This window comes from Alexandromys fortis, unplaced genomic scaffold, assembly GCF_014885135.2.
Source record: "Alexandromys fortis isolate MF-2015 unplaced genomic scaffold, M_Fortis_MF-2015_v1.1 scaffold_9, whole genome shotgun sequence".
Classification (NCBI taxonomy): Eukaryota; Metazoa; Chordata; class Mammalia; order Rodentia; family Cricetidae; genus Alexandromys; species Alexandromys fortis.
This window is the reverse complement of record NW_026067892.1, coordinates 9432777-9452548: the sequence shown is the minus strand read 5'-3', so window position 1 is coordinate 9452548 and position 19772 is coordinate 9432777. Positions and strand designations below refer to the sequence as shown.

The window sequence follows — 19772 nt, the reverse complement described above, 5'->3', positions numbered from 1 at the left end:
TGCACCTCTAATGTTTTTTTTAATATTCTAACAATACCATAAATATTTTGCAAGACAAAATTTCAAAGTGGTACAGCCTGTGTGAGCTCTCTCAGCAGGAAGAGGTAATGAGTAGATGTGTGTTCTTGAAGCATGCAGAAAATGATTCCACGGAGCGATTGTCACATTCTCAGCTTCAGAAGGCCTTTGAGACTTGGAAGAAGCCTCATTATGACTCAGCACCCAGGCACTATGGAGCGGCCATTCACTATGCACAGCGCTATGCAAAATGGTCACTTTTCTCTCAGGAATGTCTTGAATGAATTCTTCCAGCCACGAAACTGCTCTCTTAGTAGCTGCCAGTAGTTGTGCCTTAGCTTGTTCTAAGTACACTGCTTAAAACTCAACAAAAGCCCAACAACAAAACCACCTTCATTTGAACATGCTCTCATCTTGAAAGAAAACCCTGTTGTGTTCTCACGGGATGAGCACTTGTGTTTAGTGATGGAGCCTGGGAAGTAATTACAGCAGCTAGGAATTAGTTTTTTTTTTGTTTGTTTGTTTTTCACATACACAGGGAAAATCATGTGCTGAGGACAAAATACAGGGTTTTCCATCCACTACTATAACAATTTTTGATATTTACATAAGATATATGATGATTTCAGTTACGTTCTATAACTTTGAGAAGACCATATCCCAATAATAATAATGATAATAATAATAAAGAATAGCTAAAGTGCCTTGATTCAACAATTTATTGTAACAAACATTTTCTTTCTCCTTCCTCAAACAATCTATTGAAAAAATTGACATTGTGATAATAGTGGCATATGATAAAATTTTCAGATAGAGGACCTGGAGAGAGCTGCTCAAGTTCCGGTCTCAGGACCCCTGTGGTGGCACACCAAGAGCTATAAGTCTCTTTTGGCATTCTCAGGTAGCATACTCACAACACATGCCCACCAACACACACACACACATCACATAATTAAAAATAAAATAAATCATAATAATTAGACTCAAAAGTTTGGTCATCCTGAGGGTGAAGCCAAGGTCCTTCATATGGTAGGCAAGCACTTGGTATTAAGGGGCCCCTCCCTCAGAGAGAAAGATCATGTTGTTTAAGTACTTTTCTTCGATCTGCGGACCAAACAATATGTTTAAAGGTTTTATTAAGAACTTATTCTGTGATGCTTCTTAGAGAGACAGACTCTTGTCTTACCAATGTTTTCAGTGTGAAGCAAATGTTCATTTTCTAAGTACTAACACACCCTAGAACTTGGGTGACAGCCCAAACACCCCGGGCCAAGTTTCCAATAAGGGGATCCACAGTTTCTGTATTCAAACTTTGTGCTTGGGAGGCTAATGTTTGCGCATCATATCTGTATGATATCTGTAACACTTTGCCTCAATCACAAATGTAACAGGTACACAAATAAGTAGCTTTCTTATCCTGTACCTAGCAAGTTTGTGTTTTATCGTGCCACTGACCAGTAACCTTCTCTCTTTAGGATTATGGAAGCACCAGTCATTACTGAAGGTTGAAGTCACGTGTCAGTGAGGGCAGCCGGACAAGACAGCAAGGTGAGTCACGATTACTGATCCATAGAGTTGGAACCTTCATGTACTTTGTCTACCGCTTAGAAAAACAAAATCAGTCCTTGGACTGGTATTTCCCACGAAATTTATTCACCGTGCCTACAATCTAATTAGTGAGTACCGTTCAAAAAGCTTTAAGTAGATTTATTTTTATCTGCGGCGTCTAAGCCAGGAAGAAGAAAAGGGAGCTAATGAAAGCGTTTGTAAAACTCTTTTCCAGAAGAGTGAAATATCGGGGCTTTCTACTACAGTGTGTTCAGAATAGGCAAGCCTTCAACTGTATTTAGATTTATTATTCTCCATTGATTGGGTCATTCTCTTGGAGACTATCCCAGTGGTAACGTATGAGAAACCTTGCATCTATCACACGGTGCCAAAGAACTGTCTGTCCCAATGGTCTTTTTTGTTTGTTTGTTTTGTTTTTTATTATTATTTTTAAATCTGGTTGTTCACAAAAACCACAGCTAAGTGTTATAGGCACAACTTGGATTTTTCTGGATGAAGTCAATGTCCTATTGTATGTTCCTGAGGTCAGGCTTATGCTTCCATTGCAGAAATAGCTTTAGGACTTCAGAAACATAAAAGGAGAATTAAGATAAAATTTGACCAGGAGCAGCATCCATGGGATAAGAGAGGACGAGCCTACTTGTCTCACAGTGACTTAAATCAACAGAAATAGAATCAGATAAACCCTTACAGAACCGAATGAAGAAGTTGAGTTATTTAAACAAAACCATGGTAGTCGTGTGTAAAATTCGTAATTAAATAACTCACTGAAGGTTGGGGATATAGTACTTCAGGAAATAGAACACACAAAGAGATAATTATAATTTGCAACATATGAAATACATATGGATGGCTTCACAAGGCTGGCACCTTCTCGGATTCCCTGTTCTTGCTTAAAGCACCATGTGACTCCCGGGGCGAGCACATTGTCTATTGTCTTCCAATTAATTCATCTGCAGCAGCTACCATGGTCTCATGAGCTAGCCCATGCTATGTAAACACCCGTGCTCAGGGGTGGAAATGAAGGTTCAACAATTAAGAGAGAAGGCAGACTGCTCTTTCAGAGGACTCAAATCCATTCCCACTGCCCACCACAGGCAACCAACAACCATCAGTTACTCCAGCTCCATGGAATCGGAAGTTCTCTGGCTTTAATGGGTGCTGTACTCATGGGGTGATCATATGCACACACACACACACACATGCACACACACACATAATTAAAAAGAAAGTAGTTCATTAAAATGTAAACAAGTGTTTTATGAAAATAAATAATTATTAAAATATTTTTCCAGTTTTGAATGTTTCAAATAACTGTAAACACAACCTAAAAATAGTTTTCTCTTTTTTTTCCTATTCTATAATTGCCCAAATAGAACAGGCAGGATTTTTCTGAAGTTATGCCCTGTGTAACGTGCTAAGTTGGGAAATCATAGGGAGGATATTCTCATGTTCTCACCGCAGAATATTTTTCATGTTTGAGGTCATGCAGATGTTGGCTCGCTGGAGTCACTCTTCATTACATCAACACTCAGCACATCTCTTCATTCTTTGCAATGCATGTAAGTAGAATTTGTCACTTTGCCATGAAAAAATTCTAAATTTGGCTTAAATCGCCTTACACACAACCAAATTAATAATTGAACGTATTGCTTCTTAAACAAATAAGGCCACCAAATCGTGAGAATGCTATTTCATAGGAGGACTGATAAAATTTTGAAGGTAAAGATTTGAAATACCTCATCTAGTACTCATAAATTCAATTTTAAAGATCTACAGTACTTTCGGAATATTGACTGCCCTTATTTGAATAATGAATGCAGGTAAATGAAGCTTCAAGTTCTAACTGTAACTTCTGTTCCTTATGGGAGAATATGTAAGGTCCCAGACAATAATATATTTCAGATCGGCTTTCTATTCAAAAGATCACAAGAAATGCAGAGAAATGGAAAATGTATTGAAAAGAGACAAATCTGGGGCCTAAAAATTATTGGTGCTTATAGAGTTCCCAGCAAGTTCTTAGCGAATTGTCACAGACAACTCAGATTAGAAGATATCGATACCTTATCATCTTTAAACAGTATTTGTGAATTATAAGGTTCTACGTTTGCAGATGTAAGAACATGGCTGACCAACTGGTACCAAAGCAGATGAACAAGAGCTAGAGGATGAACCAGCAGATAAATGCTTGCTGCTCTTACCGAGTTGTGTTTCCAGCATGCTCACAGAGGTTCACAACCACCTCCAACTCCAGCTCCAGGGATCCAGCAACTTCCTCTGGCTTCCAAGTACACTGCAGTCATGTACACACATGTGGACACGCACACACACACTCACATGCACACACACACAGAGGTCGAGAGACACAGAGAGAAAGAGACAGAGAGATCTACATATAATTAAAAATAAAATCATAAAAAAGGAACAAGAGAGGCAGGCACACCTTCTCAACTGAATGGCCTTCACCAAACTACTTCTCCCATGGAGGTTTATGGGCCTCTAAATTCTCTGCAAAAACTGATGAATGATGATGTTTATCATGCATCCTGTGTGCCTTTTCACTCTGCATTTGTGGGAGGTGTGTGTTAGAGGTTGTCTAAAAAAAACAAGGCCATTGGGTAAATACATATTAGATGTAGTTAATGTCATAAAATATAAAATGCGTGATAGCTTCCTCTTTGCAAGATATTTGGGCTTTTTTTTTTTCTTGACCTTAATACAAAGAAAATTTTTCCTTGAGCAGTTGTTGTATTTCTAGGCACCATTAAGTGGCCAATTAGGAAGACACAGTTTAGGAGAGAGAGGTCAGCGGCAGTACAGAAACCTCTCTGATAAATGCTTCAATTACTTAACCTCCCGAAGAGTTCTCTTTCCTTTATGGATACTACGTTAGTTAACTTTTTAGATCATAGCAGATTAAATATCTTCTTTAACTCTTTAAAATCACATTATAATCACCGTGATAAATCTACATAAAACACAAATGGTTTAAATAATTCTCATCAATAAGTATTAGCACTTGTTTTCTCAGTTATCCTAATTAGTCAAGGATAACAAACTGATAAAATAAGACAAGCACAGAGTTTTCTATGAAATGGTGGACTGAGGCCTTGACACAGCCATACTGTGGACTGCAGGTCCGAGAGTTCTCTGATGTTTTCTCCTGCATTAGCTTGGACTGTATCAACCTGTGAGAGATACCAATGTAAGGAGGGCTCTGACTCTAAGGCCACAGTAAGCTTCAGCATCTTCTCTCCCTGCTTCCCTTTGACAATGAAGACCCTCCCTCCAGGGTTAAACAAGCCTCCTGATGTATAAAAATCCACCACTGAATCTCTCCAAATGAGTATGGTTGTGTCCTAGAAACACTTTACCATGGTCGCAGAGGGCTGGAATCAAGCTGTGTGCAGTATTTTCTTTACCTGTGAACGATAGGCAGAGGGAACTCTTGATGTGTCTATACTGAAAGAAAAATCATCCTGCATTCATAAGAGAAAACTTCCTGACACTTGAGCTGAGCAGGAAATCCATGCTTACGGCTATACTAACATTCTGGGGTACTGTGTAACCACAAAGGGAAAAATAATGCTGTGAATCAGTTTCTACAGAAAAATCAATTCTGTGACCTGGTGACTGGGGCCTCCAGACCATCCTTGTTCCTGTGGTTAGCAGAACACCTCAAAGGTGCATCCCATTCTCAGGGAGCAGCAGGTTCAGCCAGGAGTCATGATTAGAAGTTTGCAAGGAATACAGAGGCGACGACAATGAAGCTTGTGATATTAAAACCATGTGTGTGTGTGCAAGTGTGTGTGTGTGTGTGTGTGCACACACACACTCGCACATCAGTAGACAATCTTTCTAAGAGTATTAAAGGAAAAAAAGATTTGAAGTAGTAATAAGGCAAGCCTTTATGTAAAGAACATTGTTCCAGGTTAATTTGAGAAGAATGGGCTGGCAAGGTGGCTCATCAGGTGAAGGGGATTTAAGTCAAACTTGACAACCAGAGGCGGATTCCCAGAGCCCACGTATTGAAGGAGAGAACCAGTTACTGTTAATTTTCCTCTGGTCTCAGCATACACACTGTGATAGGCCCAACTTCCACAATAATAGTAGATAATATTTAATTGAAAATTTTTACTAGATTTCAGGAGACTGTGCCGCAACAGAGAGGATTCTGGGAAGGACACTCTTCACAGGGGCAGATGATCATTTTGCAGAGGGGTTTCCCTGACAACCAGTAGTCACTAGCCAGGGGAATCTGATGCGCCAAGTCAGGAAGGTTCCTGAAAGGTACCAGGTTGTGAAGAATGCCAACAGGGTACTCTCAGGGCATTCTGTGAGGAAGGAAGCAATGAGGGCACATGTTCACAGTGTCTAATTATGTCACTCATATTGTATGTTTAAGGTGCAACAGGCTACAGTCATTAGGAAAACTCAGGGAACATACAGTCTTGCGTGGCTATCCCATTATTGAAGGAATGTAACTCTGTAGATTGCAGCATCTTGCAGCCTCTGCTCTCTAAGAAGACCGACACAGAATTCATGGATATTGCTGTGTTTAATGATGTCAAAGTGTCCTGCTGCCTACAGTGGCTGTTGGGGTTCAGGATTGCTGCTCCCTTCCCAACCCTGTGACAGTTTTAACTGAGAAAAAGAAAAGGGCTCTTCCAAGCATGTGACCCTTTACCCTGTGGAAGAACCAAACATCCCTGTGACGGCAACATGCCTTTCCACTTGTATTTCATGGTTCAGAAATGGGGCACCTGACCATGTCTTCATGGGAGAGCAAAGAAACCCTGATTTTTATCCTTCATGCTGAAGCAGAGAAGGGCAATGATTGATGGAGGAGGGCCATTTGTCTATGTGTTACTTTCATTGGTTAATACACAACAAATGATACCAATAGGTTCCCTCAGGAATTGTGAAGTATTTTTTGAGATTTTTTTCAGAAGTGTGAAAGATGATTTTAGCCAATCAGTATCATAGCCATTCCACAGACTGATAAATATAGTACAATAAATTTATGGAAAGAGAGAAAATAAATCAATTGTCTTTTGAGAGAAGAAAAGCAAAGGTGTGTCAGATCTAAGTGACACCAGACGATCCTGTCAGAGAGGGATGTTATAAAATATTCAATAGCATCTCCATTTGAAAATGTATTTGCATCTTTTTAGATTTAATACTTATTTATGAGTGGTGCATTATAACTGCAAAATGGAATAAGACTTCAGAGGGATTTGCAGTCCAAACATCTGAAATATAATCCCAAATCCACCATTTATGGCCATTTGGCTCTATTAAAGTCATTTAGCCACACAGGACTCCTGCCTCTTTCATCACTTTTGAAACGAGAGTAATCATAGTTGTCCTTCACACCGTGTGGTTCTGCCAAAAGGCCCAAATGAGGTGGTATTTTTACAATTGCCTCATCAACAACAAAACACTAGAGGTTTTCTTCCCCCACCCATACAACCTCTTCTTTCTCCTTTCCTTCTGTATGCTCTACACACACACACATGCACATGTAAATCCACATGGAGATCACCCTTCGTTGTCTTGGAGAGGTAAAGTCTAGAGAAATAACCAGGGGGTCCGACAGTTTCCCTCATGGAGCTCGTATCTTTCCCAGCCTGCAGCCACAATGTCAGGTGCTATGTTGCGAACGATTCCACACGTTTCTCGCTTCCTAGGCTTTCATCTGACCCCAGATGCCCCGAAAGCCCATCAGCTGTAATTGGCTGTCATTTAGTTTGTGTGAACAATGAGGTTTAGATATCAAGAAGATACTGCCTGGCCTTGGAACGCACTTCTGCCTTGGAAGGAGGTCACTAGGTGTTCTGATTTGGAGGGGTCACTACAAGTGAAATGAAAGTCCCCTCTTAGGAGGAGTGCTGGAGATATATGAAATGTAGAATATTAATAATATTCTGCTCCACCAACCACCTGTCACTTAACTATTATATCTGTCTGTACTCACATTTCAAAAGACTCTCAAATTGATGTTCACAGATTATATCACAAATTCATATCTGGCACTTATTTCCACTAATTAAAATCTAGCAATGCTGTGAACTGTGAAGTATCCATTCCCAAAGGAATATAGAATGTTAAATATTTGTGCATTATTTTAAATATGAATTATTGCTAATCAAGAATAAAATAGATTAATGATTATCATGTGTTATACACTCAGTTAACTTGTTATACATTTAATACTAAGTAGTGCCTATTTTTCATATATGATTGAGACACCTTAGAGTGAAAATAAAATATTACTCAGGTTGGCATAAATGTTAAGGTAAATTAATTTACTTCCAGGTCAGAGTTTCTAGAATTCTGCTTCAAACTTCAGGCAAGGATTGGCCAAGCACTAAGTGATGTTCCTTTAAGACCACCCTCACCATCACTGAAAGGCATATCCACTCTCAGTGTTAAATGTTCTTTGCAGAGTCAAATATGCAGGCCACCAACTTCCTCTAACACATTTACCCTAGAAGCAGTCCATCCCACCAGCTGTGCTTCCCAACTAACCTAAACAATGATAGCTATCCACATCTGGAAGAAACTCAACATCATCCAGTCAAGGTTTCCAGTGGCCACCAAGCCCGGGCTGCAGATGTTGGAAGCAAACCGAGAAAGTTGCTAAAGTGTCAGAAAGCGAGGTCCATCCCACTCCTACAGGGAGCCACATTGTGCCCGCAAGAAGATATCTGGAATCTAACTCATGAAGCAACAACAGCAAAGAGGCAGTTATCTATCTCTGAGCACACGAAATAATTTTGCTCTGTGAAATATAGGTGGGACCACTTAATAGTACTTCATAGAGAATTCAAATAAGACAAAAAGCTGCCAGAAAGAATGGGGGACCTGAATGTGTCAATTTCTATAAAATACAATCATCAAAGCCTGTCAAACCCTCCAGGGTGTTCCCAGGTTATTTACTAACCTGTAGTGGTGACTGGCACTAATTCTCCTCAGAGTAGATATTTTCTTCCTGTGTCCCAATAGTTCTGGCAGCAAAGGTTTTCATACATGTTTCCCAATTGCAGTTAATTTGGTCATGTCCGTGAATTGCATGGTGGACTTTTGGATGTTCATTATAATACATATGAGGTCACTGCCACAACTTCTGAGAAGCAAGAGTTCCTCTGGGTTTACTGGGTGCATTTGTTAGGGCTCCTGCAACCCCCTCCTTGAACTCTTTGATGCGATGATTAAGCTTTCTCTCTAGCATGAGTAAAGACTATGTCAGATGGATGCACCTTAGTAGAAAGTATATATATATATATATATATATATATATATATATATATATATATTAGACCATTGTTAAAAATCAATAACAATCAATGTAATCTTTGCTTTGAAGTATTTATAGCAGCTAGATTTTACAAATCATTTTAGGACTTGTGATTTTTTACTGGCATAGTCAGGGTACTGTGACATCAGACTTGACTCAGCCTTGGCCAGTGAATAGACTTTTTCCTCACCACTGGTACACTCTCCATGGAGACATTTTTACAGATAAAATCCCAGAGTTGTAACTGGAGTTGCTAATACACAAAGTTTTACCCCTAAAGAAGACATTCTGCAGAGTGACATTTGTTCTTGCACACACCCACAGATAATAGTTTTTACCTTGTGTTTTCACATTGTTTTCCTGGAAAGCTCAGAGTCAAAATATAATTACATTTAGAATGGTATACAAAAGATTAGATTTTAGGGTCTAATTTCATATATGTCCAAACTCATTTCATTATTTTTTTGTTAATTTTACGTTTTTATTAGTAACAAAAGAGAATGGAAAACAAAAAAATCTGACACAGAGAAAAAGTAAACATTCACAGATATAGAATTATAATTTTATAATTGTTGAAATAGGAGCGGCGGCGGGGCTGCATCCCCAACACCCCGGCCGCTTGGCTAGCTTATGCCCGAAATAACAACACACAAACTGTATTCATTTAAGAACTGCTTGGCCCATGAACTCTAGCCCTTACAGGCTAATTCTCGCACCTGGACTAGCCCATTTCTAATAATGCGTGTAAGCACCCCAAGGTGCGCTTACCGGAAAGATTCTAGCCTACGTCCATCCTGGGAGAGTTGAGCATGGCGTCTCTGCTCCAGCAGAGCTGTCGGGTCTCTCTCGGAGCAGAGCAGAGTCTGACCTCACTTCCTCTTCCGCCCAGAATTCTATTCTGTTTACTCCTCCCATCTATGTTCCAAGCCATGAGGCCAAGCAGCTGGTTTATTATAACTTAACCAATGAAATCAACAGATTGATATATGACACTCCCACATCATATAATAACTATTCTTATTATTTTTGACACACTTTCTCCTAGCTTTGAATACATACTTCACCTTTCCTGTATCAAGTTGGCCTATTTTACTGTGAAGAAACCCACAAATTATCTTGTAATAGTATAGCCTGAACATTTCTGATACATCTCCATGTTGACATACTGCTTCTTCTTCTCTTCCTGCTGAGAACAAACCTGTCCCGTCTTGTCGCCATAGATCTAAGGAGAATCAATGGTTTGGAAAGGCAGGTCGTCAGCAACCCTGACCCAAAGCATGTCAGTGGATGAATGAACTTGGCTGGGTCTAAGAGGAATCGCTTTAATGATGAGTCCCGTTGGCAGAGAAGGGGAAGTGGCTTCCCATGGATATTTCATATTGACTTGATATATTCTCTTAAAAGGAATTGATCAGAGGCAGAATGTTAACAGTGTATCCCAGAAATACTTACATGTGTTTACTCATATTGTAGATTTTACATAATGAAAAATTTATTTTCAATACCTATGTCCAAGTATCCACTAAGACTCTAACTCAGAGTGGTCGTTGCCACATTACAAGGAGTCCTCCATACTGTCTGTTTCTAGTATGGAAAGCAAAGATATCCTCTTTGCTTCCATGACCCTATTAAAAAGGGGAGCGGGTCCCAACTGAATTTCTTTGAGTTAACTTCTAAGCTACCGAACGTCTACAGTCCAATCTCTAAAACACAGCAACATTTAATTCTCTTTATTGAAGAGTATGTCCCTATTATTTTCACTTGACATTGGTTATTTTTTTTACTCCTCTTAAAAGCGTATTGTATTCTTTATGATGTTGTAGATGCAGTGAGCCGGGGAGATCAAATCTCTTTCTGTGCAGGTTCTTGAGCTCATCAATATGAGTTTATAGACAAACACAGCAGGCAGCCCAGCTAAAGTTTTATTTAGTAGAAGCAGCAAAGTTATCTGTCGAAGCCCGAGCACTCATTCTGAGAATAGCACCTTCCCGTCCCCCTGGTGATACTGGGGAAATTTGAGCTCACAGATGATATCATTCTAGGAAATAGAATGTACTGTCTTCCGCGGGGATTCTGGGAAAGCCTAGGATAGCAGTTGATGTAATGCTTGGAAAAGTTATCCAGATTTCCGTACCTTGGAATCCTGGGAAAGCCTGGAATTGATTTCTATTGGCTCGCAGATGATCACAGGATGGTTAGGTTAGTGGGGATTACTTTCCTTGTTCCATTATTTATGATAACTCATATACACAGTTAGAGAGCCAAGCCTAGGGGTCATGCTTGTGAGGACAACAATTGTGGCATTGGGGTGTGCCACTCTCCTGCTCCCCATCTGAGCAAGGGCAGATGCCTGGCATTCATAGTGGCTTTGGGGAATTGCATATGCTCTGGACTTCCTCATCACAGTAGGGCATTATTGGTAGAAACAATAGTTCTTTTTATTGGACAAAAGGGATGGGCATTTGAAGAGTTTTTATGCCCACATCCCTGGATTCCTGCCCAGCACATGTTTCTGGGAGAATTCTGTTCCCATGTCTGCATCCTCATTTGTATTCATGCACATTTTATTGCCTCGGGGGCCTGCGCATAGACTCTCATGAACTTATACTTAAAGCCAATTTTTCGGGTAGTCCCATGACTGCTCTCGCTCTGTCTCTCAATGCATTAACCCTAGAAGATTTCTGGGCTCCTTTGAAACATTGAAATCTGAAAAGTTTCCATAGTTATTGAAAATAACTATCACATATTCAGTGAAAATAGAATCAACAGTATTTTTTCATACATTTGAAATTTGAGCTCGCACTACAAATGGACTTGTGTGTGGTTCAGTAGCAGTGTTTACTTAGCACACACAAGGCCTTTGGGGTCAATCCTTCAGAACAATTAGATGGGGAGGGGAGATGAGAGGAGAGACAAGGGGGGAGAGAGAAGGCAGAGAGGCAGAAGAGAGACTCAATTTGTTTTTAATTATACAATCCTTACAACTGTTACTGGTCTCAAAACACTTAGCATATATACAAGTAACATACTTCAGACTCCATCCAATATGAGGCTGCATCAAATTGGAAAGCTATATGGGATGATTCATGTTCTAAGCTTTACGTTGTAATTTCTCACTCTGCATGTGCAAATTGAGCTGCAGATTGACTTATTTCAGAAGTCACGTGGTTTTTTTTTTTTTTTTTTTTTTTTTTTTTTTTGAGGAGCCTAATGGGTAAAATCGTCAGTATGATTCCTCCCCCTGAGTGTTTGATATCTTCTTTGTTAAGTCCATAATTGTAGCATTCCCGGACTGACAATTTTGCCAAGTATGTTTCCTTATCTGCAGCATCATACCCAGATATATTGCCGGCAACCACACTGAGGCTGTAGGGACCAGTGTTTGGACACCCTGCTGTTTTCATGAACTGAAGCTGGCTGTGTTAGAGATAAATGAGAAAGGAGTGGCGCTGGGCTGCATGATAGTCTATTAACAGAACAAGTGACAGAATTGAGCTGTGCCCAAACTAGCTACAGCACTGAGGACCTTTGAGAAAATTCATAAAAGCCTCCCTCTGCCAGAGCAAGGACAGACCCCTGCCATCAGTAAAGGCAGTAGTGATGAATAAATATTCAGCTACATTGAAAAAATGCAACTTGTCCTAGGAACTCTCTTCCAAACAGATGGAGCCAGGCTAAGGCCCAGATGATGAAGATCCTGGTGGGCAGGCTAGGGCCCAGCATCCCTTGGAGTGAGCTTAGGGGACATAACTAGGCAGGATACAACATTGGCAACAGTAGGTTAAATTTTCTGCTCTTACAAGATTTTCAGTAGCTATGCTAGTATCCCAACTCCTGCTCTCTCCCATTCACAAGAAAATTACAGTACTGAACTCCACTCATGGTGTCTGACCCTTTTGATGGAGCTCTCAGTGTTACTGATAAGAAACATATCATAAACAAATTCCTTCTTGTGTATTTTTAGGCATTACTTACTTGGATCACCTTTATGCAATATTAAGCTGTTTAAAAATTAGAGACATTTGTTTTTCTACATTATCAATTGTAATATTATATTCTGAAAGTGGGAACTTTGTAAATAACAGGTCATTTTTGTAATGAATCACAACATCACAGGAAACGATGTTAAATAAAAAAAATTACCTTTATCTTAAATCTATGTTACCAATGGATACATAACAACAGCACTCTAGTTTCTTATAAGTTTTGAATTTGGCTATGTTAGGATAAATTTAAAACAAGAGTATTAACTTGTTGGAAGCCTAAGAATTAGCTTCTTATTTCTTACATGGATGTGTAACTGATAAGCTGAGAACAATTAAATGTCTGCTGCTCACTATCTTGTGTGTTTTCCCAATAATGATTCTTGTTCCTCATGATTATTCTGATAACAAGATGCTAAATGCCAAAAGAACCTGAAGTTGGGTAGAGAGGACCTAGGAGGAGTTGTTTGAGGGATAGTAATATGCTAAAGAAAACTGTATAAAATATATTAAAAATGATTGATTGAAAATGTTGCCTGAGATAACCTTATACTTAAAATAATACTCCTACCTCATTCTGTCTAATTTGGTATTGCAAGTGTTCACCAACCCTCATGGTAATACTTAGCCTATATTTCAAACTGTTTTCCATGGTGGTTACATGGCTTTGAATTTCAACTTTCCCTTCTTTCTAATTTTACATTTCTTATATTTGAAGTTTTGTAAAATAAATTAAATTTTGCTTTCTGTAATATGAAAACAGTGTCTCAACACTACCAAGTAATTAAATATACTTTTTCTGTAAATCAGTCCTCTTTCTAGATTTGAGATATGATAAATATTACTCTAATATATAAAGCAATTGCAACTGAGAGACAGAAATTTTTACTTTTGAAAAAAAAATGACATTTCTTTCCTCTGAGTATTTCGTCTTATAAGAAACATGAGTGGTTGGAGAGATGGCTCAGTGATTAAGAGCACTTCTGCTCTCCGGGATGACCCAAGTTCAATTGCCAATGTCCATGTAAGGTGGCTCACAACCACCTGTAGCTCCCTCCTCCTATGGGTTAGCTGCCTCTTCTGGACTGCTCGAACACCTGGACTCACGTGCACATATACACAGAGACACAAATACATACCAAAAGTTTCTAAATCTTTAAAGAAATAATTTTGGAAAAATATTTTTCTCTCTTAGTTTTAAAAGATAATTTGGCAAAATTTTCATGATGCCCAATGGAATCCTTACCACTACTTAATCTAAATGCTATTGCCTGACTTCAAAATATGGAGTTGCCCACCTTCTTCAGTAGGATGAATGCATACAGTGGCAACTAACATGAAATATAGGTTTTAAGAGTCTCAGTGACCACTCAAAAACTCATCAAGTTTGATTTTATTTCATATTCAAAAGTTACAAAGTATAGCACATAGATTCTGATTTTCCATGTATGCTAGGTACATCATTAACATTATATCTGTTTGTGTTCTTGGTTTCTGGGCAACTACTAATAAAATGTGAGACCTTTTGTATTGTAAACCTTTTAAATATATTTAGCTTTTCCTTTTATTTTTATGCCATCAAAAAGTACTTAATTTAATTAAAATACTCTAACTTCCTTGATCTATGTTTATACTATTTTCTCAATTACATGTGCTAATTAACCTCCCTATAATGGTCCCTCCCACAGTGACACTATCTCAAACAAACTGGCCTCCTATACGAACAACATTGAGTTACCTGTCATGACTGATTTTTTTCATTTAAATTAGTCAACTATAAAATAAGGAATATCGCATTTCTCTGAGAGAATTCCAAGAGCTATACAGTTTAGACTTTAATTGACTAAATTCATCAAATATTTCATTTGAATTTGTGATCACCAAAGCTTAAACAACATAAAGATTTGAAATCACGTTAACAATATCTAAAGCCTAGAATTTCTTACATAAATCTTTGAAATAATAGAAATTGTTTTTCCTTTAATCCAGCCTTTGTTATACTAGACTTCTTTGGATTGGTAAAATTTGGAGACTGTCTACTGCACTCGCTATCTCTCTCTCATATATGATCTGCTGACCTTGCTACTACCTCTGTACTGTAAGAAACTGCATGATTCAGTCATTACTGCATGTGCAGTGTCCTCTCACCCACAGATTGTAAATGAGACTATGATGCTCTTCTAGCCAGCAAGGATATCTGGTCACAGTTTTTGGGTTTATGCAGCTAGAACCAAAGCTAGCAGAGGTTAAACAACCATGCCTTCCCCATAAAGACTAATGCAAAAGAGTACATATAAGAAAGAAACAGGGGACTCTTCTCTCTGTTCCTGCGTCAAATGCAATCTGATGGGAACCTAGAACTGTCATTCACAGTTGAAAGCATTCTTTTGTTTTCAATTCTTTTGGTTTCCAAGCCCATTTTAAATATTTCTTTCCGTCACTTTCAACATAGATTGTACTTATCAAGTACCTCGAAAAAAGTCAGCTTTTATCAGAAGTTATTTACAACTTTTGTTTTTTAACTATATCTTGGCACCTAATATCCAATTTGATAGTATACATATAAACATGGGCATATTGATACAAACATATGTGCTTAACTATCCATGATTTTAAAGGTGGCATTGAATATAACTAAATCTATATTTTACATGGAAAATATTCAATAAGCACTAGAATTTTTAGATTTTAGAATTTTTAAATTTAAGATTTATTTACATATATGTTAATAAATTTAGAACTGTTCATTGAAGGTTGTAAACAGTATCCTAGTTTTGTTTAAACAGGTATAAGCCAGCTAATAAAATATATCTGAGCTGCACCAATTACTAGTAAGCATCTTTAGTATTTGTATCTCTTTCGATTAGCTCAATAGCATTAAGGTAGAAAGTTAAGTTAACCCTGGCTTTCCTGCAGCTGGTGATACAACTGCCATCATTGAATCAACAATAGTACAGTTTCTCTGAGCAAGATTCTCATTTGCTTTTTCACATGTAATTAGCATTTATCTTAAAATCCTGTCATTTGTTCTAGTTCACTTCAATTCCAAGAAATCATGCTGAGACTCCATTGTGTAATGCATAGTAAAATTTTGCTGAAATAGGCTTTTTTTTATACAAAGATTATTACAGTTTTCATGCATATCATGAGAGTTTCAGAGGTTTGTTAAAGAAACAAAAAAAAAAATCTAAATTGAACCCCTGAAGCAGTTTCTGTCCCTCTTCCTTTCATACAATTTACTCACATAGATTTTCCAATAAAAGAAACTCAGTGCATTTTGCACAGTGAAAGTTTACATGGTACGGAACATAAGTGCTGTAATTAACTTTTAATTGGGAATCTGAAAGGTTAAACTTTAATGCTAATCTCTACAGGATACCTTGAAATCATAGGATTGACCCTGAAAAGAAGGTGAGCCCTTCTCTGTGTTGTAAATTTAAATGTTCTGCATTAATTTAAATGGACTGAGGAGATGATTTACCTCTGTAGAATATGTCCTAGCTCACTGCGGCAGCACTACTTTAATTCCAGTTCAGGCATGGGTTCATCCCCACTGGATTTATGCTCCCCATTTTGAATTCGCATGAGATTGACTCTATTCTTGTCTGCTCATAAAATCAAAATTGCATTTTGACATAATTTCAGCATCTCCATGGATATACTGTGCGTACCTCGCTCATACACTGAACTTAATTTTTCTTTTCTTAAAATATAATATGGAATTTTATTTAGAAAAAAAAAACATGTTGAAGTAGAGGAGAATGGAAAATCTGTAAGATTGTCATTTGCTACGTAATAACAGACAGAATATTTGTTCTATTAGGATGCCTTTTTAGCCTTAAATGTGTTTATAGGGTAAGATTAAATGGGGAAAATGATAAGACTAGTAGATTCAGGGAAGAAGTTTTGCTTGGTTGTCCATATTTAGAATATCATTATAGAAAAAAAAAACTAATTATTACTTCTGAGTTACTAAAAGTATATGAGATAGGAAATTCTAATCTCCAAAGTTGAAGAGCATCATGTGAAAGAGGGTAAGATGAGCATAGAGAGAGGAGGAAGAGGAAGGAAAAGTTGACAAAGGACGGAGACAGAGGATGTAAGACGAGAGATGCACAAGCCTGTCTTACGGTCCAAAGCTCCATGGTTTTCTAATATTTGCATGCTCCACATGGGAACTCATGTGCAAAGAGATTTAGAGAAATCTTCTCTAAAATAAAATGTATTTATTTTTATTTATGCCATTTCAAATATGAAAACTAAAATTTTGCATCACACCCTGGGTATATTGTACGACAATTTTTAGTGGATATTCCGCTCTTAGTTACCCTGCAAGTTAATAACATATAAATATTTTTCTCTAAGATCATAAAAATATTTTTTATAATATTTTATTTATTGATTTAATGGACGACAGTGATAGCATTTCTAAGCCCTGACATGGTGTCAAACCAAGAAGACACAAATTCTCCTTGTTCATTTGAAACACAGACACAGGAGTTATAGGACATCTATGTAGAGTGCTTCATGTTTCCTTCTAACTTTAGAGTGTATTATATTCCCTTCTAAATTTAAAATGGCAAAAGAGTAATAAATAACATAATATTATAGAGCAATTATTGTTTTGGTTATAATTTCATCAAAAAATCTAGGTAAACAGATAAGTCATAATTTTAGCTTTTTATTCTATAAACACAAGTAGTTTTTAGTCATTTAAAGTATGGTAGGGATGTAAATATTAAGAAAAATGTAAAAATAATTTAATTTCACCTTTTCTTTGAATGTTTAATCAAATTACTCACATACTATATTATTCATTAATATTTGCTGTTTTTCTAATAAATGGTACATAAAAATACTGTTTAATTTTACCTTTGTAATATACTAAATATCCAGAAGTGTTATATCACATAATAGTCTCTATAAATTTATATTTTATCAATATTTTTCTGAAAACTACAATCCTTTTAAAATCTCAAATCTCATATGGACAAATATTAAATTTTGCTAGTTTGAAGGTATTTATATGGTGCAACCCAAAGCTACTAGCAAAGTACAAATCATAAAGGAAAAAGAGATTCACCCAGTGAGCATGTTTCTACATAGAATATATATTTACTAGTACATGAATTGTCTGTATTTTTAAATATATATTTTGAAAATATGTGAAGCTTCAATTACTCAAATGTATTTTAAAAAATTACAAATTGCAAAATTAGTATAAACACCGAATGTAGGAAATTTATTATGACAATTATCTATAATTAGTAGATTTCTTTATTAAGACTATCCTTGTAGTCTATTTCATGGCTTTCAAACTTTCCTTTCCAAGCTATTGAGATGTACCCACAAAAGGTGAATGACACTTCTGGGATAAAAATAGCAGAGACTCAGTTTTTCAAGTTTCAGGGCTTTTTTTTTTCCTTCTGTTGTATATGCATTTCTGTGAATGTGCATGTGATGTGGTGGTGTGTGTGTGTGTGTGTGTGTGTGTGTGTGTGTGTGCACATATAAAGGCCAGACCTCAACTTAGTTCCTCGACTGTCCTTCTTGGGACACTGTCCACCTTGTTTTCTGAGACAGGTTTCTTGCTGGCTTGGGTCTCACTTGTTAGGCAAGGCAACTGGCCAGTGCCCGTCTACCTTTCAAACACTGAGATTTCATGTGTGTATGTGTGTACTGCCATCGCCAGATTTCCTATGAGGAGTCAGGGCTTTTAGATCCTCCTCTGTGTACGAAGAACACTTCACTGATGGAGCAGGTCTCCTCAACCCACCTTGCTGTCTGGATCCAGATCACTTGTGAACCATTGTATAATAAGCTTGATTGGGGAGCTTATTTTCCCAAATATCCCAAATCCTGGGATATTTCCTCCAGTGGTCTGCTCCACCTTCACCATGTCATTACCTGCTGCCACCCAGTTGAGTTTACAGCATGGTCTAATTAAAAAATGCAGCTTCAAAGTAAATTAGCTATTCCTTTCTATTTACTTTGAATTGAAGATAATATTATCTAAAGCTTTATTTTCTTGATGATGAATGGTATGAATTTTAGTACAGATTTACAAAAGGAATGCTTAGGGTGCTTTTGTTTTCAATAATTAAATATTTAAGAAAACATATTTCTGCAGTATCTTTCAAGCGTCTGCACACATTGATTAAGAATGATTGACCTCGACCCTCATGTGACAGTGAAGACACTGTCAATGTCTCTGTATTTTGGAGCCTGTGTAATGCTTTGGCGAACATAGCACCAACAATAATTCCTGGAGGTCAGAATTAGTTCTCATCTTTGATGCTAACTAGGAATAGATAAGTCTTTAAGTGTAGAATAATATCTTCCATCTGCTTCTAATTTCTAGTTTCTCTACACAGCCCTCCCTTCATTCACAGATGGGAAAACAAATGAATATACCTTCATATAAGACAACATGTCCTAAAGAAACAACTCTGAAAGCTGTGGTTGTTACGGACAAGTATAAGGGAAATCAACCCTCCTCACTGGATGAGCCAAAACACAATGTCAAGACATTTGAAATTAGTGCCCAAGGGATAGGCCACTTGATTTTATTTAGCACTCCAGACTATAGCTGAAAAGCTGTATTAGAGATGAGAAAGTATATGTTATGCCTAGGATGTCTGAAGCCTTATGAATGTGGGAATAATGCATAGCTTATTCAGAAGATAGTGGCCATTATTGTGGTTATTTGTGCCTGGGTTGCTTATCTTGTTGTACGCGTCCCTCCTTTTTAATTTACCTTTATATGACTTCCAGTCTGTATACATTCCTGTAATAGTTAGTGTGATTATTTCCCAGTTGGTCATATTGCAATTGTTGCAACTATGAGTATTTATATGTTTGCATGAGACTGAAAAGGTGATTCGGGTTATAAGAGTATATAT

At 37.5% G+C, this 19772-nt stretch overlaps 1 protein-coding gene across 1 annotated transcript in view; it reads left to right on the top strand.

Moving 5' to 3' along the window:
• Nucleotides 1–1491: 1491 nt before the first annotated feature.
• Nucleotides 1492–19772, top strand: part of Pcdh15 (protocadherin related 15) — an 864688-nt gene continuing 846407 nt past the window's right edge. The window contains exon 1 of the mRNA XM_050142799.1: nt 1492–1566. The gene's annotated coding sequence lies outside the window, so the exon portion shown is untranslated. The remainder of the gene's footprint in view (nt 1567–19772) is intronic.